The sequence below is a fragment of the Marmota flaviventris genome, chromosome 8, assembly GCF_047511675.1.
Source record: "Marmota flaviventris isolate mMarFla1 chromosome 8, mMarFla1.hap1, whole genome shotgun sequence".
In the NCBI taxonomy this organism is placed as follows: domain Eukaryota; kingdom Metazoa; phylum Chordata; class Mammalia; order Rodentia; family Sciuridae; genus Marmota; species Marmota flaviventris.
Window position 1 is genome coordinate 119,722,657 of NC_092505.1, and position 25,500 is coordinate 119,748,156.

Sequence of the window (25,500 nt, forward strand, 5' to 3'; positions counted from 1 at the left end):
AAAACTTGGATATTATTTTCAACATTGCTTTTTTTTTTTTTTTTTTTTTTTTTGACAATGATGTTTTGAGAATAATGTGAGGTTTTTGATGATCATGTTGGGAGGCAAAGTGTCTGCTCAAATGGCCACCTGGCTTGATCATTTCTCTGGGCTTTGGCACTTTCTAAGTTTGCTTAGCTGTAGGATTAGAACTTCAGAAAAAAGGGATAGAAGTCAGCAGTATGGTGAGTACAGCCAAGGGTTGTGAGAAGAGACCCATAATTTAATGAGGGCTTTATGATATTTCAAAGCAGGGGTTAGCAAACTATGAGACCCAATCCGGCCCATGCTTATTTTGTTTATGAAGTTGTAGTTTAGCTACACCCCTTTGTTTACATAGTGCCTGAAACTATTTTTGCATGTTAGGAGGAAAGTTGAGTAGTTGCACCACAGACTGCATGGTTTGCAAAACCTAAACGATTTACTCTCTGCCCCTACTCTAAAGCATTCTCACCCTCCAGAAGGAAAGCAATAACCCCCCTCACATCGATGGGGTGGACATTACTAGTTTAATCCATGGAAATGCCAATCAGCTAATTCTCATCATTAAAAAGACCAGCATATCAAGTTTTCAGGACACCTACCTGCATGTGACATTGATGTCCAGAGAACACCACCATTGTGTTGCACATTGAGCATCCTTGTCATCCACCAGACACTGAGTCACTGTTAGTAATTTATCAGCTTAAATGCAAGGGTCGCAGTCACCATGGGTTAAAGTGGGCCACTTTCTATGTATTCGACTAGATTTTTGTCATATACACTTTTCACATTAAAATGAATCTGAACAACAAAGAGATTGGTTTCTTCAGATTTTTAACTGTCATCTTATTATATATTAATAATATTGATAGTATTCCTTGGTAGGGTAGAAAGAACATTGGAATTTCCACTAAACAGCTGTCTTAGCTTTTATGGGAGGACATTGCAATGTTAGCTAGTTACGTAATAGAACCAGAGATACTATAACTCAACAGTCAATTTTACCTTCCCAGGAGCTTACAAGGACACCAGTTTGAGACTCAACAGTACACAGTAGGATGGGTGTTAGTGTTGTCTCTCTCTTTCAATAATTTTTTATTGTGGTTACAATACACATAACAAAATTTACCATCTTAACCATTTGTAGGTGCGCAGTTCAGTGTCAATACATTCATACAGTTGTGTGGCCACCACCACCACCATCTCCATACTCTCTCCATCTCCTAAAACGGAAGCTGTGTACCCCTTAAACAATAACTCTTCACTCCCCCTCCTCTCGCTCCTTGGCAACCGCCTTTCTCTTTTCCGACTCTAATTTTGACTATGCTAGATGCCTCACTTAAGTGGAATCTTATAGTATTTGTCTTTTTGTGACAGGCTTATTATTATGTCCTCAAAGGTTATCTATGTTGTACCAGATTATAGAGTTTCTTTCCTTTTAGAGGCTGACCAATATTCCTCCATATGTATCTAACATACCCTGCCAGTCCATTTATCCATCAACAGATGCTAGGGTGACTTCCATATTTAGCTTTTGTTAAACCTGCCACAGTGAACGTGAGTGCACACATGCCTCTTTGAGACTTGCTTTTGGTTCTTTTTGATGTATATCCAGAGGTAGAACTGCTGAGCTGTGTAGTGATTATATCTGTTCCTACTTTGAGTAACTGCTCTGCTGTGTTCCAAGGTGGCTGGACCATTTGGCATTTCTACCAACCATGCACAGGTATTCTAATGGCTCCACATCCTCACCAACATTTATTTTCTGGTGTTTTGTTTGTTTTTTTTTCCTAGTGGGTATGAGATGATAGCTTGCTGTTTTGATTTGCATTGCCTCAATTGTTAGTCATGTTAAGCAACTTTTCATGAGATTTTTGGCCATTTGTATATCTTCTTTGGAGAAATGTCATTCAAGTTTTTTTTGCCCATTTTAAAATCATGTCTTCTGTCTTTTCATGTTGAATTTTAGACTTTCTCTGTTGCCTGGAAACTAACCCTTTATCAGAAAGGTCATTTACAAATATTGCCTCCCAGTTCCATTTGTTGCTGTTTTTACGTGTTTGTATTGTCTTTTGATACACAGCATTTTTACAATTTTCATGAAATCTGATTTGTGTGTCTTTCTTTTGTTATCTGTGCCTTTGGTGTCATATTCAATAAACTATTGCAAAATCCAATACTGTGGGCTAGGTTCAGGGTGCGGACCTCTAATCCCACCACTAGAGAGGCTGAGGCAAGAGGATCCTTTCAGTTCAGGAGTTTAAGATCAGCCTGGGCAACATAGTGAGGCCCTGTTAAAAAAAAAAAAAAATCCAATGTTGTGACGTTTTTTACCCTATACTTCTTCTAAATATTGTATAGTTTAGCTTTTACTAAGGTCTTTAATTCATTTTGAGTTGAGTTTTATATATGGTGTAAGGTAGGGATCCAATTTGACACTTTTTAAAAATTTATTTTTAGTTATAGGTGGACACAATATCTTTATTTTATTTTATTTGTTTACATGGTGCTGAGGATTGAACTCACTGCCTCATGCATACTAGGCGTGCACTCTACCTCTGAGCCACAATCCCAGCCCCCAGTTTAATTGGTCTGCATGTGGTTATTCAGTTTTTCCAGAATCCTTTGTTGTAAAGACTGTCATCTCTTCATGACTGGTCTTGGCAACCTTGTCAAAAATTATTTTGTGATATATGTGAGGGTTTATTTCTGTTCTCTCTACTCTATTCCACGTCGCCAGTGCCTTTGTCATTTATATGTCTCTCTTTCTGCCAGGGCCACACTGTTTGACTGCTGTAGCGTTGCAGCAAGGTTTGAAACCTGAGTTCTCTAGCTCTGTTCATCTTTTTTTTTCAAGATTGTTTTGGTTACTGGGGATCCCTTGAGATTTTTAAATTTGTTTTAATTTAAAAATTAAATTTTTATTGTTCTTGGTTTAATGTTTACATGAAAGTAGAATGCATTTATGCACTTTGATATATATAGATGGGGTACAATTTCTCATTTTTCTGATTGTACATATTATTCACATTGGTCTGCACTCATATATATACATAAAGTAATAATGTTTCATTCTACTATCCTTCCTATGCCCATATCCCCTCCCTTCACTCCCCTCTACCTAATCTAGGTAACTCTGTTCTTCTCTAGTGCTCCCCCTCATTGTGAATTAGCATCCACATATTAGAGAAAACATTCAACCTTTGGTTTTTTGGAGATTGCCTTGATGATTGCCATTCTGACTGGAGTGAGATGAAATCTTAGTGTAGTTTTTTTTTAATATATATATATATATAATATATATATATATATATATATATATATATATATATATATTTTTTTTTTTTTTTTTTTAGGCGGACACAACATCTTTGTTTGTATGTGGTGCTGAGAATCGAACCTGGGCCGCATGCATGCCAGGCAAGCGCGCTACCGCTTGAGCCACATCCCCAGCCCCAATCTTAGTGTAGTTTTGATTTGCATTTCTCTAATTGGTAGAGATGTTGAACACGTTTTCTGTTCAGTTCCTTAGCCCATTTTTGGATTGGGCTATTGGGGTTTTGTTGTTTTTTTTTTTTTTTTGGTGTTAAGTTTTTTGAGTTTTTTATATATCCTACAGATTAATGCTTTATCTGAGGTCCATGTGAATTTTCTATTTTTGCTAAATTAAAATTTTTTTAAGTCATTAGTCCACTGACTAGGGAGATTGAGGCAGGAAGAGCAGAAGTTTGAGGCCAGCCTTGTCAACTTAACAAGACCCTATCTCAAAGTAAAATATAAAAAGTACTGGGATGTAGTTCAATGGTAAAGCACCCCTAGGTTCAATCCCCAGTACTGCAAAAAGAAAAAAAAAGCATTTGTATTTTGATGGGTGTTGTACTGGGTAATACTGGCATCTTAATACTATTAAATCTTATAATCCATGAGCATGGGAAGTGTTTCCACTTATTTATGTCTTCTGGAGTCTCTGTAAGCAGTGTTTTGGAGTTTTCATTGTCCCAATCTTCCAACTCCTTGGTTATTTCCTAAGTATTATATTGTTTTGCTATTGTAAGTGGAAATACTTTCATAATTTTCTTTTTAGATTGTTCTTGGTTGGTATTACTGATTTTTCTGTGTTAACTCTGTGCCCTTCAACTTTACTGAATTTATTTATTATCTCTAATAGTTTTTAATGTGTGTGTGAAATCTATACAGTTCTCTGCATATAAAATCATATCATCTGTGAATAGAGACTGTTTTACTTTTTTCTTTGCAATTTGAATGCCTTTATTTCCTTTTCATATCTAATCACTCAGAATAGAATTTTGAGTACTATGTTGAAGAGAACTGATAAGAATGAACATCCTTACCTATTCCTGGTCTTATAGGAAAGGTCTTCAGTTTTTCACCACTGAGTATGGTATTTGCTATAAGTTTTTCATACTAGACTCTTATTATGGTGAGATGGTTTCCTTCTATTTATAGTTTGTTGAGCTTTCATTTGGGCGGTATGGCAGTCATAAAAGATAGTTGGATTGGGCTGAGGCTCAGTGGCAGAGCGCTTGCCTAGCATGTGTGAGTCACTGGGTTCAATCCTTAGCACCATATACAAATAAAATAAAGGCATTCTGTCCATCTACATCTACAAAAAAAGAAATTTAAAGATAATTGGATTTTGTCAACTGAAAAAAACATGCAGATTTTTCCCTCCTTCATTCTGTTAATGTGGTTTGCTACATTGATTGATTTTTGTATAACAAACCATCTTTGCATTCCAGGAATAAATCTCACTTGGGCATGATGTATGATCCTTTTAATCTGTGCTGAATTTGATTTGCTATTATTTTATTTTGTTGAGGATTCTTGTATCAATGATCATAAAGGATATTGGTCCATAGGTTTTTATAGTGTCTTTGGCTTTGGTGTGGGGCTAATTATGGTCTTTTAGAAAGAAATCCGTGTTTTCCCTTCTCCAATTTTTGGACAAGTTTTTGCAGAGTAAATATTAGTTCTTCTTTTAAATATTTGGTACAAGCCAGGTGCAGTGACACACAACCATAACCCCAGCAACTCAGAAGGCTGAGTCAGGAGGATTGTGGGCTTGAGGCCAGCCTGGGCAACTTAATGAGACCCTGTCCCAAAATAATCATTTGAAAAAGAACTGGGGCTACAGCTCAATGGTAGAGCACCCCTGGGTTCAACCCTCTGTACCAAAAATTAAATAAAAATTTAAAAATGAATGTTTGGTACAATTCACCCATGAAGCCATCAGGCCCGGAATTTTTCTTTGTAAAAAGATGTTTTATTACTGATTTAGTCTTCTTAATAGTTATAGGTCTATTTAGATTTTCTATTTCTTCATGCTTTAGTTTCAGTAATTTTTTTCCCTAGAAATTTATCCATTTCATTTGTTATCCAATTTGTTGGCATAGAATTCTTTACAGAACTCTCTTCTAATTTTTCTATGGTTTTTCATGTTTCTAGAATGGGTAATAATGTTCCCATTTCCATTTCTTATTTTAGTAATCTGGATTATTTTTCCTTTGGTTTCTTAGTACATTTAGCTAAAAGTTTGTCAATTTTGTTGACTTTTTCAAATAACCGTCTTTTAGCTTCATTGGTTTTTTCCTATTATTTTTCTTTTTTTAATTTCATTTATCTCTACTCCATTTTTTCCAATTCCTTAAATTATAAAGTTAGGCTGTTAATTTGAGATATTTATTGCTTTTTAATATGTTTATAAGTACAAACTTTCCCCTTTACTCTATTTTTGCTAAGCCCCCAAAGTTTTGTTACATTGAATTTTTATTTTAATTCATTTCTTGGTATTTTCTAATTTTCCTTCTTACTTCATCTTTGACCTATTTGTTATTTAAAAGTATAACAGTAAATTTCTATGAATTCATGAATTTTTTAGTTTTACTGTTGTTATTGATTTCTAACTTCATCCCAATGTGATTGGAAAAATGCTTCATATGATATATATATTTTTAAATCTATTGAGTTTTAATTTGTGGTTTAACATATGATTTATCCTGGAAAACGTTCTGCATGGTCTTGAGAAAAATATGTATGCTGCTATTTTTAGGTAGAGTACTCTGTCCATCTGCTGGATCTAGTAAGTTCAATGTGTTAAGCCCTCTCTTTCTTTATCATCTGTCTGGTTGTCCTATTCATTATTGGGAGTAGGGTACTGCAGTCTCTGTTATTATGGTACTATATTTCCCCCTTCAATTCTTTTAGGCTTTGCTTTGTATATTTTATGGTCTGTCATTAGGTACATACATGATTATGGTTGTTATTATCTTCTTGCATTGAACTTTTATTAATATGGGATGTCCTTCTTTGTTTCTTGTAAACTTGTTTGATTTAAAATATATTTTTATCTGATATTAGTATGGCCACTACTTCTCTCTTCTGGTTACCATTTGCATAGAATATATTTTTCTGTACTTTCACTTTCAATCTTCGGATCCAAAGTCTCCTGTAGACAGCCTAGAATTGGATCATATTTTTTATCCACTCTACCAATTTTGATTGGAAACTTTAGTATAGTTGCATTTAAAGTAATTACTGATAAGGAAGGACATCTGTCATTTTTCTATATGTTTTTCAGATGAGTCAGAACTTTTCCTACCTTGTTTTCCACATTATTTTCCTCTTTTTCATTTAGTTGATTTTTTTTTACTACTACTACTGCTTCCTTCCATTTTGTGTATATTCTATAGCTATTTTTCTTCATAGATCCTATGGAGATTGCATTTAAAATTTCAAACTTATTACACTCAAATTTTGATTTATGCCAGCTACATCAATAACATAAAAATTCTGCCTCTTTACAACTCTATCACTGCCCTTTTTGGTTGTTGATATCACAAAAATATACATTTTTATACTGTGTTCCTTAAAAATATAAAACTAATAATTCTTTCACATGTATTAGTCTCTTAAATTTGTAGAAAATGTACAAATCAAAGTTACAATAATACTGGCTTTTAGATTTACCGTTGTTTTATAATGTATTTACCTCTTAAATCACATAAAGACTGAAAAAACAATGTTATAAACCATGTAATAATACTACCTTGTAAATTGTACATGTGTTTATCCTTATTAATATCCTACTTCTAGACAGCCATGTGGCACACACCTATAATCCCAGCTACTCAGGAGACTGAAGCAGGAGAATTACAAGTTTGAGGCCAGTCTCAGCAATTTAGCAAGACCCTGTCTCAAATAAAAAAAATTAAAAGGACTGGGGATGTAGTTCAATGGTAAAGCACTCCTGGGTTCAATTCCCAATACAAAAAAAAAAGTTAATTATGATGTGTTTTGGTGTGCCTCTCTTGAAGTTCATCTTACTTTAGCTTCACAGACCTTCTTGGATGTTTATATTCGTGTCTTTCATCAGACATCAATGGGAAGTTTTCAGCAATTATTTCTTTATATATGCTCTTTGACCGTTTCTACTTGGTGGTATTCTATAGGTTTCTTAGGCTCTGTTTAATTTTCCTCTATCTTTTTTTCTTCCTATTCCTCAGACTCAAAAATTTCCATGACTTCCTCTTCAAGTATATTGACTCTTTCTTCTGCCTCCCCCAATCAATATTTGATTCCCTCTAGCAAATTTTTCATTTTAGTTACTGCACTTTTCAGCTCCAGAGTCACATTTTGATTTTGGGTTATTTTTATCTGCTGATATTTATATCTTGCTTAAATATCAATTTATGGATTTTCTCCACACATTCCATTACTTTAGCATCTTTAAGACAGTTGTTTTATAGTTGTTGTTCAATATATCTGCCACCAACTTTTTTTTTCAGGGGATAATTTCTTAAATCACATAAAGCATGTTAAGGTATGAACTTAATGCCTTCTTGGTTCTTCGTGAGTCTGTGGCTTTTCCATGACTTTTTATTTTTTCTCTATATGCTATTATTTTTTAATGCTATGATCTTTAATGTCTGGCTTCCAAAATGGGGAAAAGTGCAAAACAAACATATGAGGAATAAAAATAGCACTGGCCTTTAAATCTCCTGGAAGCCACTTCAACTAGTGAGCCAGGGGCCAGCAACAATGGGGGAGGTCCAACAACAACAGCCCCTCACCTCTTTGTCAACAACTCTGTGATCAGAACCAGCACCAGTGATCAGAGCATAAATCCCTGATACCTGCAGGACAGTGTTCTTTTTGCCATCCTTGACTCCTGCAGGGTGTTTGCAAGCAGCTTCAGGAATACATATGCCCCTGTGATGGGCAGCTGCCACTGAGCTAAGAGTAGAATCTGAACAAACCCTAACCACAATTTACTCTCCAAGCCTTCTGCTGAAGTTGCAAACCTTAAATAGACACCAGAGTTCCAAGAGTTACAAAAGCAATTCTACCAGCATAACTGTTGTCTAGGCAGGGAGACAGATTCCTGGCACTTCCTAGTCTACCAGTCTTCCCAGAATTGCTATTGGTCCCTTTTTGAAGAGTAAAGAGAGAGAGAAAGCGAGAGAGATGTGAAGAGATTGGATACCTTGCTTACAATAGCTTAACCAATTAGACATGAAATTGTAAATTGAGCCCAGTCCACCTGGCTTCAAATTTAGGACCTTTTCATCTACATGATACTACCTAAGATTTACCCTCAAGGTCATGAGAACAAAAGTTAAATTAAAACCATGTCCTTCCTAGCCCAAGCCAACCCCAGCATGTCTAACATGTCCCTCATGCAAACTTGACCTCCATGTAGTCCATAACAAACTGAACACATGGTTAACTCTCCTCCCAGCCCTAGGCTGAGGGTCCCACTGACCCCATCAGAACTATCAGGTGAGTTCCCCACATTCAGGGTGGTATTTTTCTTCAAAAGGGAATGCTGCAGACTCAGCTTGATTTTCTGCATGAATTCTGACAGCTGTACCTCATCCAGGACCTACAGTTTTAAGTAAATTTCCAGGAAACAAAGAATTTAAAGGGTCAGTTTAAGATAGCTTAAGCCAGAGGTGGTGTTAACAAAGCAGATCAAACAATACACTGTTCAGCCTTTTCTGTGCATGTGAGCGTAATACCAGCTGACACCTTAAAGGATATTTACTTCAAAATATAGTCTAATGTTAATCATGCCTAGAGTGTGTTTGGTGACCCAGTAAGAGATAGAGACAGTCAAATGAGAACCTCAACTTTCTGTCTTACTCAATGACACCTGCCATTTGATAAGTCCTTTTCCATTATCTTCACTCTCCCTTTTTGCATGCCTTTCTGACACTGGGCAGGAGACAAGCGCTGTGAAGCGGAGGTAGATCACTTGGGAGCTTAATGAACTTAAGCTTCTGTTTGCATCACCTTTTCATGATCCTGGGACAGGTCCTGGTGTTCTAATGAGCATGCTCACATTTTTATATTCTCTTTTCCTACAAAGGGCCACGAAATGGGTAAGCTTCAGGCCCCATAAAACCTGAGCTGGATTTGCCACCAAATCTAAATGCCTCTGGAGAAGGAATCCAATTGTTTCCTACTCACCTCTTGGTATACAGAGGGCCTTTGTCGAGTTTTGAAACAAGGGCTTGCTGTGTAGACAACTGCTGTGCAGTGATGTTTTCAAGTAAAGATCACATTGTTCATGGAGGACCCGCAGCCTCTGCCACCCTCTGTCCCCACCTCTGTCTTCCTGTCCAGACCCAACCAGACTGAATGAAGCAGCTGTCAGGGCCGAGATTGAATTTCCCACCTGGCATACACCCCACCCGATTTATTTTGTTTAGACTAGTAATCTATGCATGGGAAGCCTTGGAACATTAAAACGATGAAATGGGTCCCCAGCTAAGAAGTCTGTCCTTCTGTCTTGAAAAATTTTAATGATGCAAGTTCTATTCTTGCTAACTTAGATGCAGTTCAGAGTCAATCGGGGAAGTTTACCCTGAGACACTTTTAAGACCTTCTTTAAATTCAGGGCCAGGAGGCTGTAACTGCTGTGGTGTATCCTGTGACACCAGCACAAAGGGCTTAAGAGGAGTGCTAAGCTCCCCTGAAACTGTTCCGGCTGCTCTCCAGCACAGTCCTAGTTAATGCTAGCAGTGAGCGGCCCCCGCCCCAGCTCTCAGTTCCCTTGAAACCAAAGAGGCAGAGCTCTGTGGTTTAAATTAACGGAGGAGATGTGCTTCACACAAATTAGCTTCCCTATTGATGTGGCGCATATTACAAAGATCAGTCCTCTTGTTTTAATTCAAACCCATGTGCTGCAATTTTTATTTAATTTAAAACTAAATAAGAGCCAGGAGTTGCTAGAAGGAGGGGAAATGCCAAGCCTAATTGAGTCCTGGCAGCCCTCCTGAAACCATGTGACCTGGGAACTGTGGAATAGCAGGCTAGGAAGAGACCATGCAGGGTTGCTCTGCTCTTCAGTCCAGGAGGGAGGCTAGGGAGCCACCTGGGAAGGTATAGGAACTAGAAGAAATGTCAAAGAGCACTGTTGCCTGAACTCATCCATTTCTGCTGCACTTTAAAGAAGACATGAAACCCTGTCTTATCCAATAACTAGGAAAATGTAAGCACCGTACACGGATTTACATGGAACCACCCATAAGCTCACATAGCCATAGAAACAAGAGCACCACATTTTGCCAGTCTTTGTTGCTAATATTCATAATTTATTCTATCGTCCACACGCACTCATGAACACTCAAATAGCTGTCAGCACCAAACGATTAAGAGAAAGACCTGGAAGAAAAATTTTCCACTAGCATTAATTGTCTCCTCTCTCAATTGTGACAAGTTGGCCAGTTCTGTTCAAGTTCTGTGGAACATTATGTTCTTCAGCTCATGGAATGCCGGCGTTCTCTGGAAGGATGGCTTAAGAACCACTGCCAAGGTGGACACCATCTTTCCCTGAGTCATTTTGGTGAGACACCCATCAAGCCATAATCAGAATCCAACTGGAGACTTTGTCCCCAAAGTGTCTTGATCTGACATCAGTGACAACCAGGAAGAAAATACAAATAAAAATGAGGAGAAAGAAAAATGAAAGTGAAGAAGGAAGAAAGGAATTGTTTTCAGCAGTGACTAGAAACAAGAATCTGTGTCCAGGATTTATCCCAGGCAACTGGCACCCCATTAACCCAAGAGGACTATCTCATAACTATTACTGGACACTTCCATGCCCTCTTGATCCTGGATACCCAAAAGTGAGGCCCTCAGATCAGCAGCTCTGGCTGAACCCTTGGGAGCTCATTAGAAATACTGAATTCAAATCTGCATCGTAACAAGATCCCCTGGTAATTCAAGGGCATGTGAAAGTTGGAGAAGAATGTCTCAGAACATAATCACAATTCATGACTTCTGTTCTCAGCCTGTCTCTTCAATCCCTCCCTCCCACCTCGCTGTTCTGCTCCAGACCCTCCTAGATGCCAATCTTGCCTCTTGTTCTTCCCTTTACCATCTGGTCAGCATAGCACTATTTATTTATCCAGTCATTGGATTTCTTCCAGTTTCTTCAGCTTGCTGAGAGGTCTTTCCCCCTTTATACAAGGCTGTCCCTCTGCCTGAGACCCTGGCCTCAGTCACCCATCTTCACTCTCTGAGTCAGTCATTCCTTGTATTCTTCAGGTCTCAGCTTAGACCTCCCTTCCTACTGGAAGGCTTTGTAACTCCTCAAGTCTGAGCTGATGTCCCCCTTCTCTGTTTCCATGGCACCCATTACTTCTCCCCTCCTGGTAGGCATCATGCTCTGCCATTATCTCCAGTTTGCCTGGCTATATCCCTTTAGGCTGGGAGCTTTGTAAGGACAAAATGTCTCAGTCCCCAGCTCACAAGTTGAAACTGAATAGCCTTCTGCAAATATTTGGTGGTTAATAGGTGAATGAGTAAATGGCCTACAACATTGACTAACCAATCAGAATTGTACTTTTCACTCATATTGCCATTTTAGATCCATCCATTCCTATTTTATTAGCCCTGGGAACTTCCCATTCCAGAATTGCCCCTAGGGACAGTTCTAAGACCAGGCGTACCCGTTCACACAGGTGGGAGATAAGCAACCTTAACTTTAAAACAAGAGATCAACAAATAAAACCTACTCACATCTGGCTCAAAACTCTTCCCTGAAAGCGAGTTGATGACAGGAAACACTGGTAACACGTCCTTAAAAGTAACATGTGGATTTGAGAATATATTTCAGATCTTTGCTTGCTCTGGGTTGGGGGAAAGTATTTTCCTATTAAAAAATCTCAAATGATTTGAATCAAGAATCAGACTAAACCATTGTTAGGTCCAGGCATATTTCTTCAAATGCATATTGCAAAGGTTATGTGAGAATCTGAGCCCAAGAAATGGATTCTCCCCTTCTTTTCCTCTTGATCCTGATTCCAGAAAAATATCGCCCATGTGATGCCATATTGTGGTCTAGAATGTATTGCTCAAGCCTCTCTCTTGGCAACTCTTTTGCTCAGATTTTGGTGTTCTCTCACCCTCCCAAGCTACACCTCCTACCTGCCCTGGATGTATTGGTGTGATTAATTGGGCCATTAACTCTGTCTTACTAGGAAGAGTACTGGGCTGGCCAGTATTAGGCCACTAACCAGTTCATGGGGCACAGAGTTGGGAACGTTTTTCCAGTAGAGAATATGAACCTCCACAACGCTCCCATCTCTCTCAGGTGCCAACAACCCAGCTTGGGGCAGGCATCAGTGATCAGGAACTGAAACAGGCCTTTTGAGGTGTTTAAATGAAGCAGGGTTAATCAGCTTATGCAGGAAATGAGCCACAAAAATGTTTTAACAAGTGTGTCAAGAAGTCACGGAAAGCCAGGCTCAGTGGCACATGCCTGTAATCCTAGCAGCTTGGGAGGCTGAGGCAGGAGGATGGAGAGTTCAAAGCCACTCTCAGCAAAAGTGAGGTGCTAAGCAACTCAGTGAGACCCTGTCTCTAAATAAAATACAAAATACGGCTGGGGATGTGGCTCCGTGGTCGAGTGCCCCTGAGTTCAATCCCCAGCAGCCCACATCCCCCCCAAAAAAGAAATCATGGAAAAGTTCTCTTGGATTAGGGATCAGCAGGGGCAGCAGTGCCACGACAAAGCAGACAAGCCCAGCAGGCCCACGTGAATCACAGCTCCCATTAGCTCCTCAGAGCTGCAAATGCTGAGAAGTGGTTATATGGTGATGATGAATTAAGAACATCTGAAAAATAACTTAGAACTGGGGCCAGCTCCCTGCCATTGTTTTTTCCTACTACTAAATCAAAACATTATCATTCTTCACTTAGCTCCAAAATAAATTCACAATAAGAATTACTTGCTCTTGCATTTTTACGCCACAAATTAGGTTTTGCCGTTTGACTCACCACACAATTTTTTAAATGGAAACTCCTGTTTTGACAAAGTGCAAGAACTCGGGCTTTGAAGCAGGTTCAGCCCTTGGGATGAACCCTTTCCAAACCACAGCTGCCAAACAGAGATCATTGTATTCACCTTAGACAGCACCGAAAACCAAATTAGATACTAGAGAGAATGGCCACGCTGGTGACAAGACAGCTCCTGGTGCTTCACAGAGATAGGGCTCATATAAACTCACACCTGCTCTCAGAAAAACGTCCTCTGAGAGACTGAGGCCTTCATTCCCAAGGAGATTGACTGGGACATCCCTGGGGAGGACACAGACTGAGGTGGAGGCAGGGGTGGTCCCTGCTTCCCTCCCTCCCTCTTGGAGAGACAGTTGTTGAGATTCTGCCTTTGATCCCAGCATAGACTGACTCCCAGCATTGACACATGAACCCAAGTGTCCTAAATCAGAGTGTCAGTTGTTTGCAAAAAAAAAGTACATTGTGTGTACCCTCCCCCGCACAGCAAGTGGACACGTGTAAAATGTCACAATATATTTTGACATTTATTGAGTGTGAGAAAGTGGCAAGACCTTGGAGGTGACCAGACCATCATGTGTTTTGCCAATGAGACCACGGCAGCTTCTGGCACACTAGGTAACCCAAGGCTACGTTCCAGAATCTCCATTGCCACTCCCTGTGTTTCAGAAGGTCCCAGAAGGACACAGGAAAATAAACAATTTTATCACTTGATTCAGGAACTTTCCATGTACACTTAGATTTTTCAGGATGTCCAGAAAGAATAAATAACTGATTGATAGTTATAACCAAATAATCTGCCTATTCAGGTAAACAAATGAACTACATAATTCTTTTTTTTTTCTTCCTGAATTTATTTACTAACTGCTTGCTTATTTCAGCATAGAGTAGGCAAAATCCTAGAAAACTATCAAAATAAGCAAACCAACATCAAAAAATTAATCTATCTGTGCCAGGCATAAACCCCTGTAATTCTGTCCTCAGGTTCTATAGATAGAGTTCAAAAGAAGGCAATAAGATTTCCTCAAATGAGTTATATGTGCAAAAGAGCAAAAAGCAGCTACACTTAAAAAGGCCTTGTGCTAAATATCCACCGTCCACTTGGGAACTTTCAGCATTCACTCAACATAGAGAGGAGATTCAAACACTGGTCAACCAAGTCCTTCACAGACCAACCTAACCCCTGTGAGTGAGCAAGACCCCAAGCCCCACCTCGCAACCTCCCACTGATTCTGCCAGGAAGTCTCTTCCCAAAGCGCCTTAAAAAAAAATCAAACTCTTACTAATAACCATGATTTTTTTTTCTATTTGTTCTAATTAGTTATACATGACAGCAGAATGCATTTCAATTCATTGTACACAAATGGAGCACAACTTTTCATTTCTCACTGTACACAATGTAGAGTTGTACCACATGTGCAGTAATACATGCACCTAGGGTAATATGTCAATCTCATTCCACCGTCTTTCCTACACCCATACCTTCTCCCCACCCCACCCTCCCTTTTGTCCAATCAAAGTTCCTCCATTCTCCCCATGCATACCGCCCCCTCCCCCATTATGGACCCACATCCACTTATCAGAGAGAACATTTGGCCTTTGGTTTTTTGGGATTGGCTTGCTTCACTTAGCATGATATTCTCCAACTCCATCCATGTACCTGCAAATGCCATGATTTATAACCATGGTCTTTGAGCTTTGTCATTGGTTAAATGTTCGGTGGGGAGTGAGACACAGTTTTTTCATTGCTAGCTGTACCTTTCACTATGGAATTTTGGCCACACATGTCATCTTTCCCAGCCCCGATTTCCTCTGCTGATAAAAATCATTCTGTGGTTCTACAGACAGAGCACAGAAGAAAACCTCAGGACAGTCTAAGCTGCTGTGACACAAAGACTCCCAAGTTAGTGATGGTAGTCATTCCTTTCTGGCTCATGTCACAGGCCAGGATTGATATTAACATGAAGGAGGCCTCTTTTCCAGATGGGACTCAGATATCATCAGGCTTCTTCCATCCTAGGACTTTTTAGCCCCCTTAGACAAGTGTTCTAGAGGTATTCCATGGACCAAGTGTGCCTTGGCAACTGGTGAGAAATGCACATGCTCGGGCCTGCCACAGACCCCCTGAATCAATCAGATGCTCCACCAGCGGCACCTGAGGATCTGAACTTGAGTAAGTCCTCTCAGTGATTCTGATGTGTCTAAAGTTTGGGAACCACTTCATGATTTATATCCAGCTGGTGGGAGGGAAAAGAGAGCCGGGGATAGGAAAAATTGCTTCTTAAAACCCTGAGCCAGAAGTGACACATATCTCTTCTGCTCTCAGTTCATTGATGAGAAGAGTCCTATGGTAATATCTAGATGCAAGAGATGCTAGAAAATATAGTTAATGCAGTTATCACAGTACACCATGAGCTCTCTATGAAGGTTTTAGTGGACAAAATAGCCATCTTTGCCAGAATAGCCCTGTGCAGTAGGAATATTGCTATCATTTATAACTCTACTCTTATGAAAAAAGCAACCCTAGATAACCCAGCAAATATTGATATTTGAGGCCAGATAATTCTTTACCTTGGGAGCTGACGCATACATTGTAGGATGTTTAGCAACATCTCTGGCCTTTCCCCCTAGATAACAGTAACAACCTCATCTCTCCCTATTTCTAGACAATTCAAAGTCCTTCCAGACTGCCAAAGATTCCTTGTGGGGAGGAGGGGGTGCAAATCGCCCCAGAGGAAAGACACTAGTCTAAATAGAAAACTAAAAGTTGACCTTGGGAACACAACCTGGCCATAAGTTAAGCATGGCTCACAGAATGTTAACTTTGTTTTGATCTTTATTAGCCTTTCTCTTGAAATCCTCTGTTGCAGATTTCCGCTAGCAGTAAGGATTATTCCACAGTTTACTACCATATCCATCGTACCTACATGAAAAGAAACTTCCTAAGCCAGAGGCATCCATGCATGTTGACTGAGTTGCAACAGAGCTAATCCTATTTACAGTTACCCTTCCTGACTGCCCAGGGCTTCCAAAAGCAGGCTTCATTTTACACAAAAATATACTAAAGTTCTGTTTCAGTCTTTCTCAGTAGCCTTATGTTTAAATGATTCAAATTCAGGAAGAGAGATGAAGGGAAAAAAAAAAAAAGTTCTGCTTGTCTCACACAGACTCAGTTTCCAGGAGAACTCATTTATTTTTGAATGCAGGTTTTGCCACCGAAAACAATCTGTTGGCTTCACTTCCATGTGATAAAATGACGTTGAGTTGAAATGGGAACCATGTACCAAGGTTGCACTGCTCTGGAAAATGTATTTTGAAACCAGACTGACATTTTTGCTGAATGTAGTTACCCTTTGCAAGGTCATGAGACTAGCAAGTGTAAAAGCAATACATAATTCAATTTTAGACCCATACCAGGCTTTGATTTACCAGACTAATGATAAGTATGTGTTAAATCTTTGAAATCAACTCCCTCATAGCAGTCGAAATGAAAGGAAAAAGGGGATTACAATGGATTATATTCCAAATGAAAAGACAGGCAGCAAAATAACTCATCGAAAAGGCATTTCTTCTAAAGGACGAATCAGTTTCTCAGGGACATCTCTGCATCCCTGTCCATCTATGGCTCATTTCCTTCTGGGTTCCAGTTGTACTTTCAAATGCAAAAATGACCTTTCCTTCATCCATTCATGCATGCATTCATCACAAGTTGGCTTAGGAGTGCGAACTCTGTGAGAGGCACCGTTCTGGAACTGTGGATGCCACCGTGGATGGGCAAACCAGGGATCTGCCCTCCCCAAGTTCATTTTCTAGGCGAATAATAAAGAAAAACAAACAGGATTTTTTCAGAGGGTGATAAGTTCCATGAAAGACAAACCAAAAAGACCTGGGTGAATCAGGTGGGGCACTTAGTCAGGTGGTCAGGGCAGCCTTTCTGACCTGAGATGATAAGTGGCAATCAAGGGACAATCTAGGAGGAGTCCTGTGGGTAGAGGGAACAGCAAGTAGAAAGACATTGAAACAAGAACAAGCATGGCCTAAAATAAACTTCACCTTGCTACACTTTTCAAGGTCCAAACTGTCATCCCGTATTCTCACTTTATAGCAAAGAGAGTCTACCTTCTGCCCTGAACCCTGAACTCACATCCACCTACCTCCTCAGCCTCTGCTTGGAAGACTAATGGGCATCTCAGATCAAAGATGGTTTCAGTACAACCTTTAATCACCCAGCACCCAAATATGCTCTTCCCACAGCTTTCTCCAGTTCTTCAAGTTGCTCAGACCCTAAGTTCTTGAAGTCTTCTCCTCATAGCCCTCATCTGATCCAGCAGCAAGTAGTTACAACCTTCAGCATACATCTAGCACCTACCAGAGGTGATAATGCATTCACTTCTCATCTGAGATAAAGTGCCAGCCTCCTCCCTGGTGACCTACCTCCAGCCACCTAGAAATCTGTTTTCCATATCAGAGCTAGAGTTATTCTTTTAAGCATAGAACAGATCATATCACTATCTTGTATAAGACCTGCCTGAAGCTTGCCAACTTAAAATAAAACCCAACTCTGCACCGTGCAAAAGCCCAGCATGATCTGGCTCTATCACCTCTCTGACAATAACTCCTTCCACTGTCCCCCACCCTTGTATCTTCATCCCACTGAGCCTCCCTTGCTGCTGCTCAGATGTGACAGGCATAATCTTCCTGAGAGCTTTGTACCAACTATTCCTGAAGGTGAACAGATCCCCACCTGTCTTTTAAGGTCTCTGCTCAAACATCAACTAACCACAGAGGCTTCCCTAGCCACCCTTAGATCCCAGCCCTCACATCTGCACTCTCTCTATCCTCTTCCCTACTTTGTTTTCTTCATAGCATCTCACATAACTCACCTGGAAGCATCTTTACTAATATTTTGCTAATAAACCCTGTCTGGGTCCTGAATGGATGCATGAATACATGAATAGTACTCTCTCCTATCTGGAGGGCCTGAAACCCCTGCAATTGTTTGATTTAAGAGCACTTACTGAGTTTCGTCTTCTGGATATCACAAGAGCTAGATACAGGAAATGTGGAAGGAAGATGTCATTCCAACATTCTAAGAAATTAAGAGTTGCAGAAAAGAACAGATCACATTAAATAAGATTCATCTCAAGCTATTACTTAACAGTACAAGTGGCACAAGTGGGAGGTTTTATAGAATTTCTAAGAAAGAGAACAATGTGGACTTGAATATTCCAGGAAACTTCACGGAGTGAGATGAGGTTAGAAAGGTGGTTCTGATGGTAAAGTTTGGAGAAGCCCCAAAGAAAGGCAGAATTCCAGAAAGGAGGCAAGGGGCTGATAGTGGAGTCCTGGCTCAGAGGCAAGGACAACAGTTGTTCATGGGAAGAGAGGATATTGCCTTGCTTATGGAGTCTCTCAACAGACGAGAGCAAGTTGATGGGGAAGGTGGGCTGAGGTTCTGGTTGGGAAGCTACTCATGGTTGCTGAGCTGAACCATGACCTCATGGAGCTAGGTTTTGAGAAAACCTTCCTGAGAGTCGTGGGGTAGAAGGAGGAGAGAAGAGAAGCTGTGGGGCCCAAAACAACGTGTCACAGGGGCACAGTCAGGGCATGAGGTGATGGGCCTTGGGCCAACGTGGCACAGTGGGATGTGGGGGTGCCCACCTGAACTAGGATACATGGGTTCTCTGCTGAATCGGAATCGCAAGAGTCAGGTGACTGGCCTGAATGACTGCATATGTTCTTAAGTCCCACATGATTTTGATGGGCACTTCTCATTAAAGAACACAATTCTAGCCTTAAAACCTCTATGTAGAGATGAGATAACAGATACCAGAACTCTAGACTCTTCCCATAGGCTTTAAGGGTCTCAATATGTAATAAAAAGGCAGACACTGGACATGCAAAAATAATCACTCAACCTAGAAAGTATCAATCACTTTTCCATATTTATCTGGAATGTGGAAGAATCAGAAGATTCATCTGTTTGTTTATTCAGTGAATACTTATTGAGCATCTATTATGTGTCTGGGATTGCTCTAGATGTTGCAGGCAAAAAGACAGAGTGGATTGAAATGCTCTGTAAGTGCCCTGTGGACAAATATGGGTTGTCCCACCAATACAAGGCAGTAAAACCCAGGCTTTGCAGATCAGCTGTAATTAGGCAAAGTTTGAGAGAGAGCTACAAAAGGAACTGGAGAGAACTTGGGTGAAAACAAACAACTCAAGTGTGCAAAACTGTACACAGAGACTCTTACCACTCTATCCATTTCAGTGCCTTAAATGCTGCACATCTGTTGACAGGGTCTGATGAAGCAAAGCAATCTTACATTTTTCTTCAGTCTGCACTTTCAAAACATCTCTTTTGCACCTCTCATATACCTTGTCACAGTTTATCTTTTAAGAGAGTCTTTTTTTTAGGACCCTGAGCTCAAGAATAGAGGATCCAACCTCCCTCATCATTTCCTTTCCTCTCTGTCTTGGACAGAGCTTAGTGCATAGTGAATACTCAAAAAATGTTTATCATTTTGCCTTATTGTTTTGCACTTTAAATAAGGATGCCCTAAGAGGTCTTTATATTCCTGAGATCTAAATATGTACACAGACAAACACATACATCTGTGACCCCCATCCATTCAGAACACATTTGCAAATTTTTAATCGATTAAAAGCTTCACTTTTGCTCTGTAAAGATAAACAGGAAGCTACAGCTCTCTGCAGCAGGGGTCCTTGCTAGAAAGCCTTCCTTGGTTCAATAGTCTTCTATTGTTATGAATAGAACACGAACATAATTAACATAAGAATCCCTAGGAGGCCAATTTCAAATGCAACCACATTTAATTGTAGGTAATTCTTTTATTCCCCAGGATGATGCTAACTTTCCAACTGGGGATATGAAATATGTCAAAATGCCTGCAAAGTCAACCCATTTAAAATGAAATGCTATAGTCTAGTAACTCCCAAAAGTATAGAATTCTTTCCATCAGTTGGCCAAAAACAAAGAGGAAAGGAAAAGTAAGCCAAAGGGTCAAAGTACGCAGAATACAAAATAAAACAAAGGTTTTGATGAGTTCTGAATTTCCCGTTTCCAAGCAAAATAGTATGTGTTCTTTGGAAATGTTTCCCTAAGAAGCACACCCTAAGTCAATATTAATTTTTAATTTCTTACTATTTTTCTGGTAGTCTAAGTAATTTGTTTCAATTCTAAAATTCTCTATGGCCCAAATCCATGGTGTTAAGAAGATAAGATCAGGTGCACCCAGCCTCCACACAGGAGGTAATCGATGCATATGTATTAGATGAAGCAATGAATGGCTATTGATTTGACATTCTTCCAGGCTCCACATGTATAATGAGAAACCTCATAAACGCATCCTCATAAAGGACGAGCGGGACAGAGGCAATAGTTTGTTCTAGCTGGACTTTGAAATTAGCTTCACTTTGTCCACGTGGCAGCCTTACGGTTCCTAAGCCCAAGCTTCCTGCATTGCCAGCCATCTCACATGTGGAAATATTTTAAATGCCACATGTAACCAGGACTATTGATCGATGATCTCTTCCCTGAGGCCATCATCTTTACATGTTTTTCAAGGTGGCCATCATATTCAGAAGTCATCTTGTCAACAGCTTGGAGTTTGGCCCTCAATTAGCAGTGTTTCTCAGCCTGCCACAAGGATATAGCTGTACCTGTCAGTTTTTTCCCCCAGAAATCTCTAAATTGCATGTCCCATAAATAGGGATTTTAATATGTGAGATATATGTAATAATATAGTATTATATATATATGTACTAGAATATATAATATATAACATATAACAATATAATATATTAATAATATATAATATATAAATGTACAATATAATATATAATGTTATATATTATATATTATAATTTATGATATATAATATATATATAATATTATTATATGGGTGTGGCTATGTGATTCCCCAGTGATGGGAATACTCTTTCTCTTCATTATAGGCCTCTTTAGTGTTCAGAATTTCTGATGTATAGAAATTCTTTTATTAATATCTACTTCAAATAATATATATAATATATGTACATATATATATATATGTATATATATATTATATATATATATATATATATATATGTATTAGAAGTCAGATTAATAGATCTCTTTGAGTCTTTTATTTAAACCAAGAACTGCATGCATACAGATAATTTAGATTTAAGGGCATAGTTATGCTAGTTTAACATAATAATTATACATTATTAAACACACTTAGGAAGGTTAACAATTCCTTATGTCCCGCCCTTGATATTCAACATGAAAGAGTTTACAGTGAGCATGACATAGCAAGTTTAATTTGTATTCTGTGTTCTTTTCTTTCTCACACAAAACCAGAAGTAAAAAAATTCTCCAAATATTCATAGTAAGAAAGAAAAACAGTGATGTCTCTTCACCTAATGCCTCTAGTATCAGCCAACTTGGAGGTCAATGTTGCTTTCTGGGCATTTCTAGCAATATCAGCTTGAGGACTAGAGAAAATTAAAAGATCACCTTCTATCTCGAGGCCTGCTCTGTGATTGAATGCCGCTAGGAGCTTTACGTTGACCTATAAATTCTTTCTTTAGATACAGAAGTCTGTTGCAAAACTGTTCCTTGAGTCATTATTCCCAAAGGACACCATTTGTATTTCCTGCAGAGAATATCATTAAAATAGCTCCCACTATTAAGGGCTACCAATCCTCCAGTCCGCCTGTCCCCAGCTGGGTGTGTCTATGGGATCCCCAGTGATGGGGACACTCTTCTTCTTCATTACAGGCCTCTTAAGTGTTCAGAATTTCTGATGTATAGAAACTCTTTTATTAATATCTACTTCAAATGTTATCTTCCTTATCTTCAGGCCATTTCCTTGTCTACATGGAGATTTAGAATAATTTCCCTCCTCCATTACACTTTGTTCCTGGAAGGTATTTTATAATCGGAATGTGCGCTCCTCTCTCTTCCTGACGCTTCCTTGTTTCAGGCAAAATGTATTAAATCTCTCTCGTCTAATCCTCCAGATCTCGTTATGCCACTTGGCTCTTATATGTTCTCAGTGTAGAGATAAAAAGGAGCATTGTACTCTAGATTGGGAACATGGAATAAGAGCCAGGATGGTTATAGTTTTCTTTATCCTTCCCCATATCTGGTTTATAAAATTGAGAAAAGATTTGGAAACTTAAAAGCCATGTGCTACAGTAAATATTATAAAAACCAGATCATTGAAATATTTTATGTTTCTTATTTTAAAAAAAAATCACTACTCTTTGACTTATACTCACTATCATTACAAACCTTTATTTGTCCTGTCACACAACATAGGAACAAGAAAAGGTCTTGCAAGTCCTGGGTTTCTCAAGAGGGACCTTCTACTTTATCTTTTTTCTTTCCTACCTGTTTTTTTTTTGTTGTTGTTGTTGTTGTTGTTGTGGGTTTTTTTTTTTTTTTGTACCAGGTATTGAACTCAGGCACTTAACCACTGAGCCATATCCCCAGCTCTTTTTTGTATTTTATTTTGAGATAGGGTTTCAGTGAGTTGCTTAGGTTCTCTCTAAGTTGCTAAAGCTGGCTTTGAATGCACAATCCTCCTACCTCAGCCTCCCGAGCCACTGGGATTACAGACATGTGCCACTGAGCCTGGCTCCTACCTGTGTTTTTATTACTCTTCACCAAAGTCTACATTTCTATTTTTATTAATCTCATCACACTCGGAAGTTGTAGCATTTACTATTTAATTTACTATTTAATAAATATATTAAATAGTAAATGTATTAAATAGTAAATGTATTTAATATGGATTCAAAAAAAAACCTCTATCAGTACAGTGTTATTAAAGAAGAAAAGGTAAAATAATAAAAAAGCAGATTTTAATAGATTAGCAAGGGTCACAGAGATTGTAAAAGTATGTATTCAGTCTGGAATATTTTTTAAATGTCTTTAAACTAATTACTAATTTTAAGTCCATAAGTTTAGTTTTCCTTATTTTCTCATACATTTTTTACAGTAATTGTTCCTAGGAAGATTTTTTTTTTTGTAGATACGTGCAAGAGTAATCAAAGTTTTTGTAGAAAGACAAAATAATTGGAATAATTAAAACAATTTTGGAAAAAAAGAACATGTAAGAAGAATCACTCTACCCAATATTAAGGTTTACTATATAGATATAATAATCAAGACAGTTTGCTATTAGAAAAATAGATATATACCTCAATGGAACAAAATACAGAACTCAGAAACAGAGTCACATAAATATACCTAACTATTTTTTTACAAAACCTAACTCAATGGGACAAGTAAGCATCCACAGGAGAAAAAAATGAGCCTCAATATAAATCTCTCACTTCATAAACATGCTAGAGCAAAATGATCATGGACTTAAATGTAAAACTATAAAACTTTTAGGAAAAAAAAAAAAACTCTTTGAGATCTAGGACTTAGGCAGGATTCTTAGACTTGACTTCCAAAAACACAATTCATAAAAGGAAAACTCAACAAATTAGATTTCATCAAAGTTAAAAAATTTTACTCGGACACAACATCTTTGTTTGTATGTGGTGCTGAGGATCGAACCTGGGCCGCACGCATGCCAGGCGAGCGCGCTACCGCTTGAAACACATCCCCAGCCCAATACAACAGTTACTAATAGGGCATTATGTAAAAATATGGATGTGTAACCGATGTGATTCTGCAATCTGTATTTGGGGTAAAATTGGGAGTTCATAACCAACTTGAATCTAATATATGAAATATGATATGTCAAGAGCTTTGTAATGTTTTGAACAACCAATAAAAAAATTAATTAAAAAAAAAAACTCCCTTACAATGTGCTCAAAAACTGGAAAAAAAAAATAAAAATAAATAAAAAATAATAAATAAATAAAAACAAATGTTTAATGCTAAAAAAAAAAATTTTTTTACTCGGAAAAAGACTCTTCAGAAGTTGAAAAGACAAGCTACAGAGTGCAAGGAAATATTTCCAAACCATATATCCCACAAAGGATTATTATCTATAACACATAAAGAATTCTTTCCAGGTGTGGTGGCTTATGCCTGTAATCTCAGCAGCTTGGGAGGCTGAGGCAGGGGGTTCTCAAGTTCAAGTCCAGCCTTAGCAACTTAGCAAGACCCTAAGGAACTAAGTGAGACCCTGTCTCAAAATACAACATAAAAAAAGAGGAATCTGGGGGATGTGACTCAGTGGTTGAGGCCCCCTGGGTTCAATCCCTTGTACAAAAAAAATTTTAAAGCTCTCAAAACTCAGCAATAAAAAAAAATCCAGCAATTAATTTAATTATCCCCATTTTAAAAGGTAAAGAAGATATGAAAGGCTATTTTATAAGGGGAGGGGGGATGGATAACAAATTATCACCTTAAAAACGGTTTAATTCCTTTAGCCTTTAGGAAAATAGAAATTAAGACAACAATAAATTATCATTCTTACCTATCAGAATGTTTAAAAAATAAGGACACCCCCAAGACCGACAAGAATACAGAAAAATTGGACGATTTTAATATTGCTGGTGGGAATGTGAAATGGCAGAGGTTCTCTGGGAAAAAAAAAAAAAAAAACTTGGATAATCTCTTTAAAAACTAAACATGCAAATCTCATTCAAAACTCAGTGGTTGCACTCCTGGGCATTTATCTCAGAAAAATGAAAATTTATGTTCACAGAAAAACCTGTGTGCCAATCTTAGCAGCCTTCTTTATAATAGCCATCAACTAGAAACAGTCTAAATGTCCTTTAATAGGTGAATGGTCAAATAAACCATGAAACATCCTCCCCAGGTGATACTACTCAATTATACAAAGGAACAGAGTACTGAGACATACAGCAACGTGGAGACCCAGGGAATTATGTTGGGGGTGAGTGAAAGGCAATTCCAAAATGTTATAGACTGCAGGCTTCTATTTACATAACAACCCTAAGATGACAAATAACAAAAACATAGGGACCCAGAGCAGATTGCTTGCTGCCAGTTGTTGAGGACACATGAGGGAAGAAAGGTCATAAAAGTCCAGCAGGAAAGATCATGGAGGTGATAGAAATGTTCTGTATCTTGACTGTTTAGATGTCAATATTCTGGTTGAGATATGGTGCAATAATTTTGTAAGATGCTATCAATAGGGAAAGAGAAGAAAGTGCACTTAGGAA

The 25,500-nt window shown here is 38.5% G+C and overlaps 1 protein-coding gene across 1 annotated transcript in view; it reads left to right on the plus strand.

The window, feature by feature from the left end:
* Slc9a9 (solute carrier family 9 member A9) overlaps positions 1–25,500 on the plus strand; it is a 537,647-nt gene that overhangs the window by 330,584 nt on the left and 181,563 nt on the right. The window lies entirely within an intron of this gene.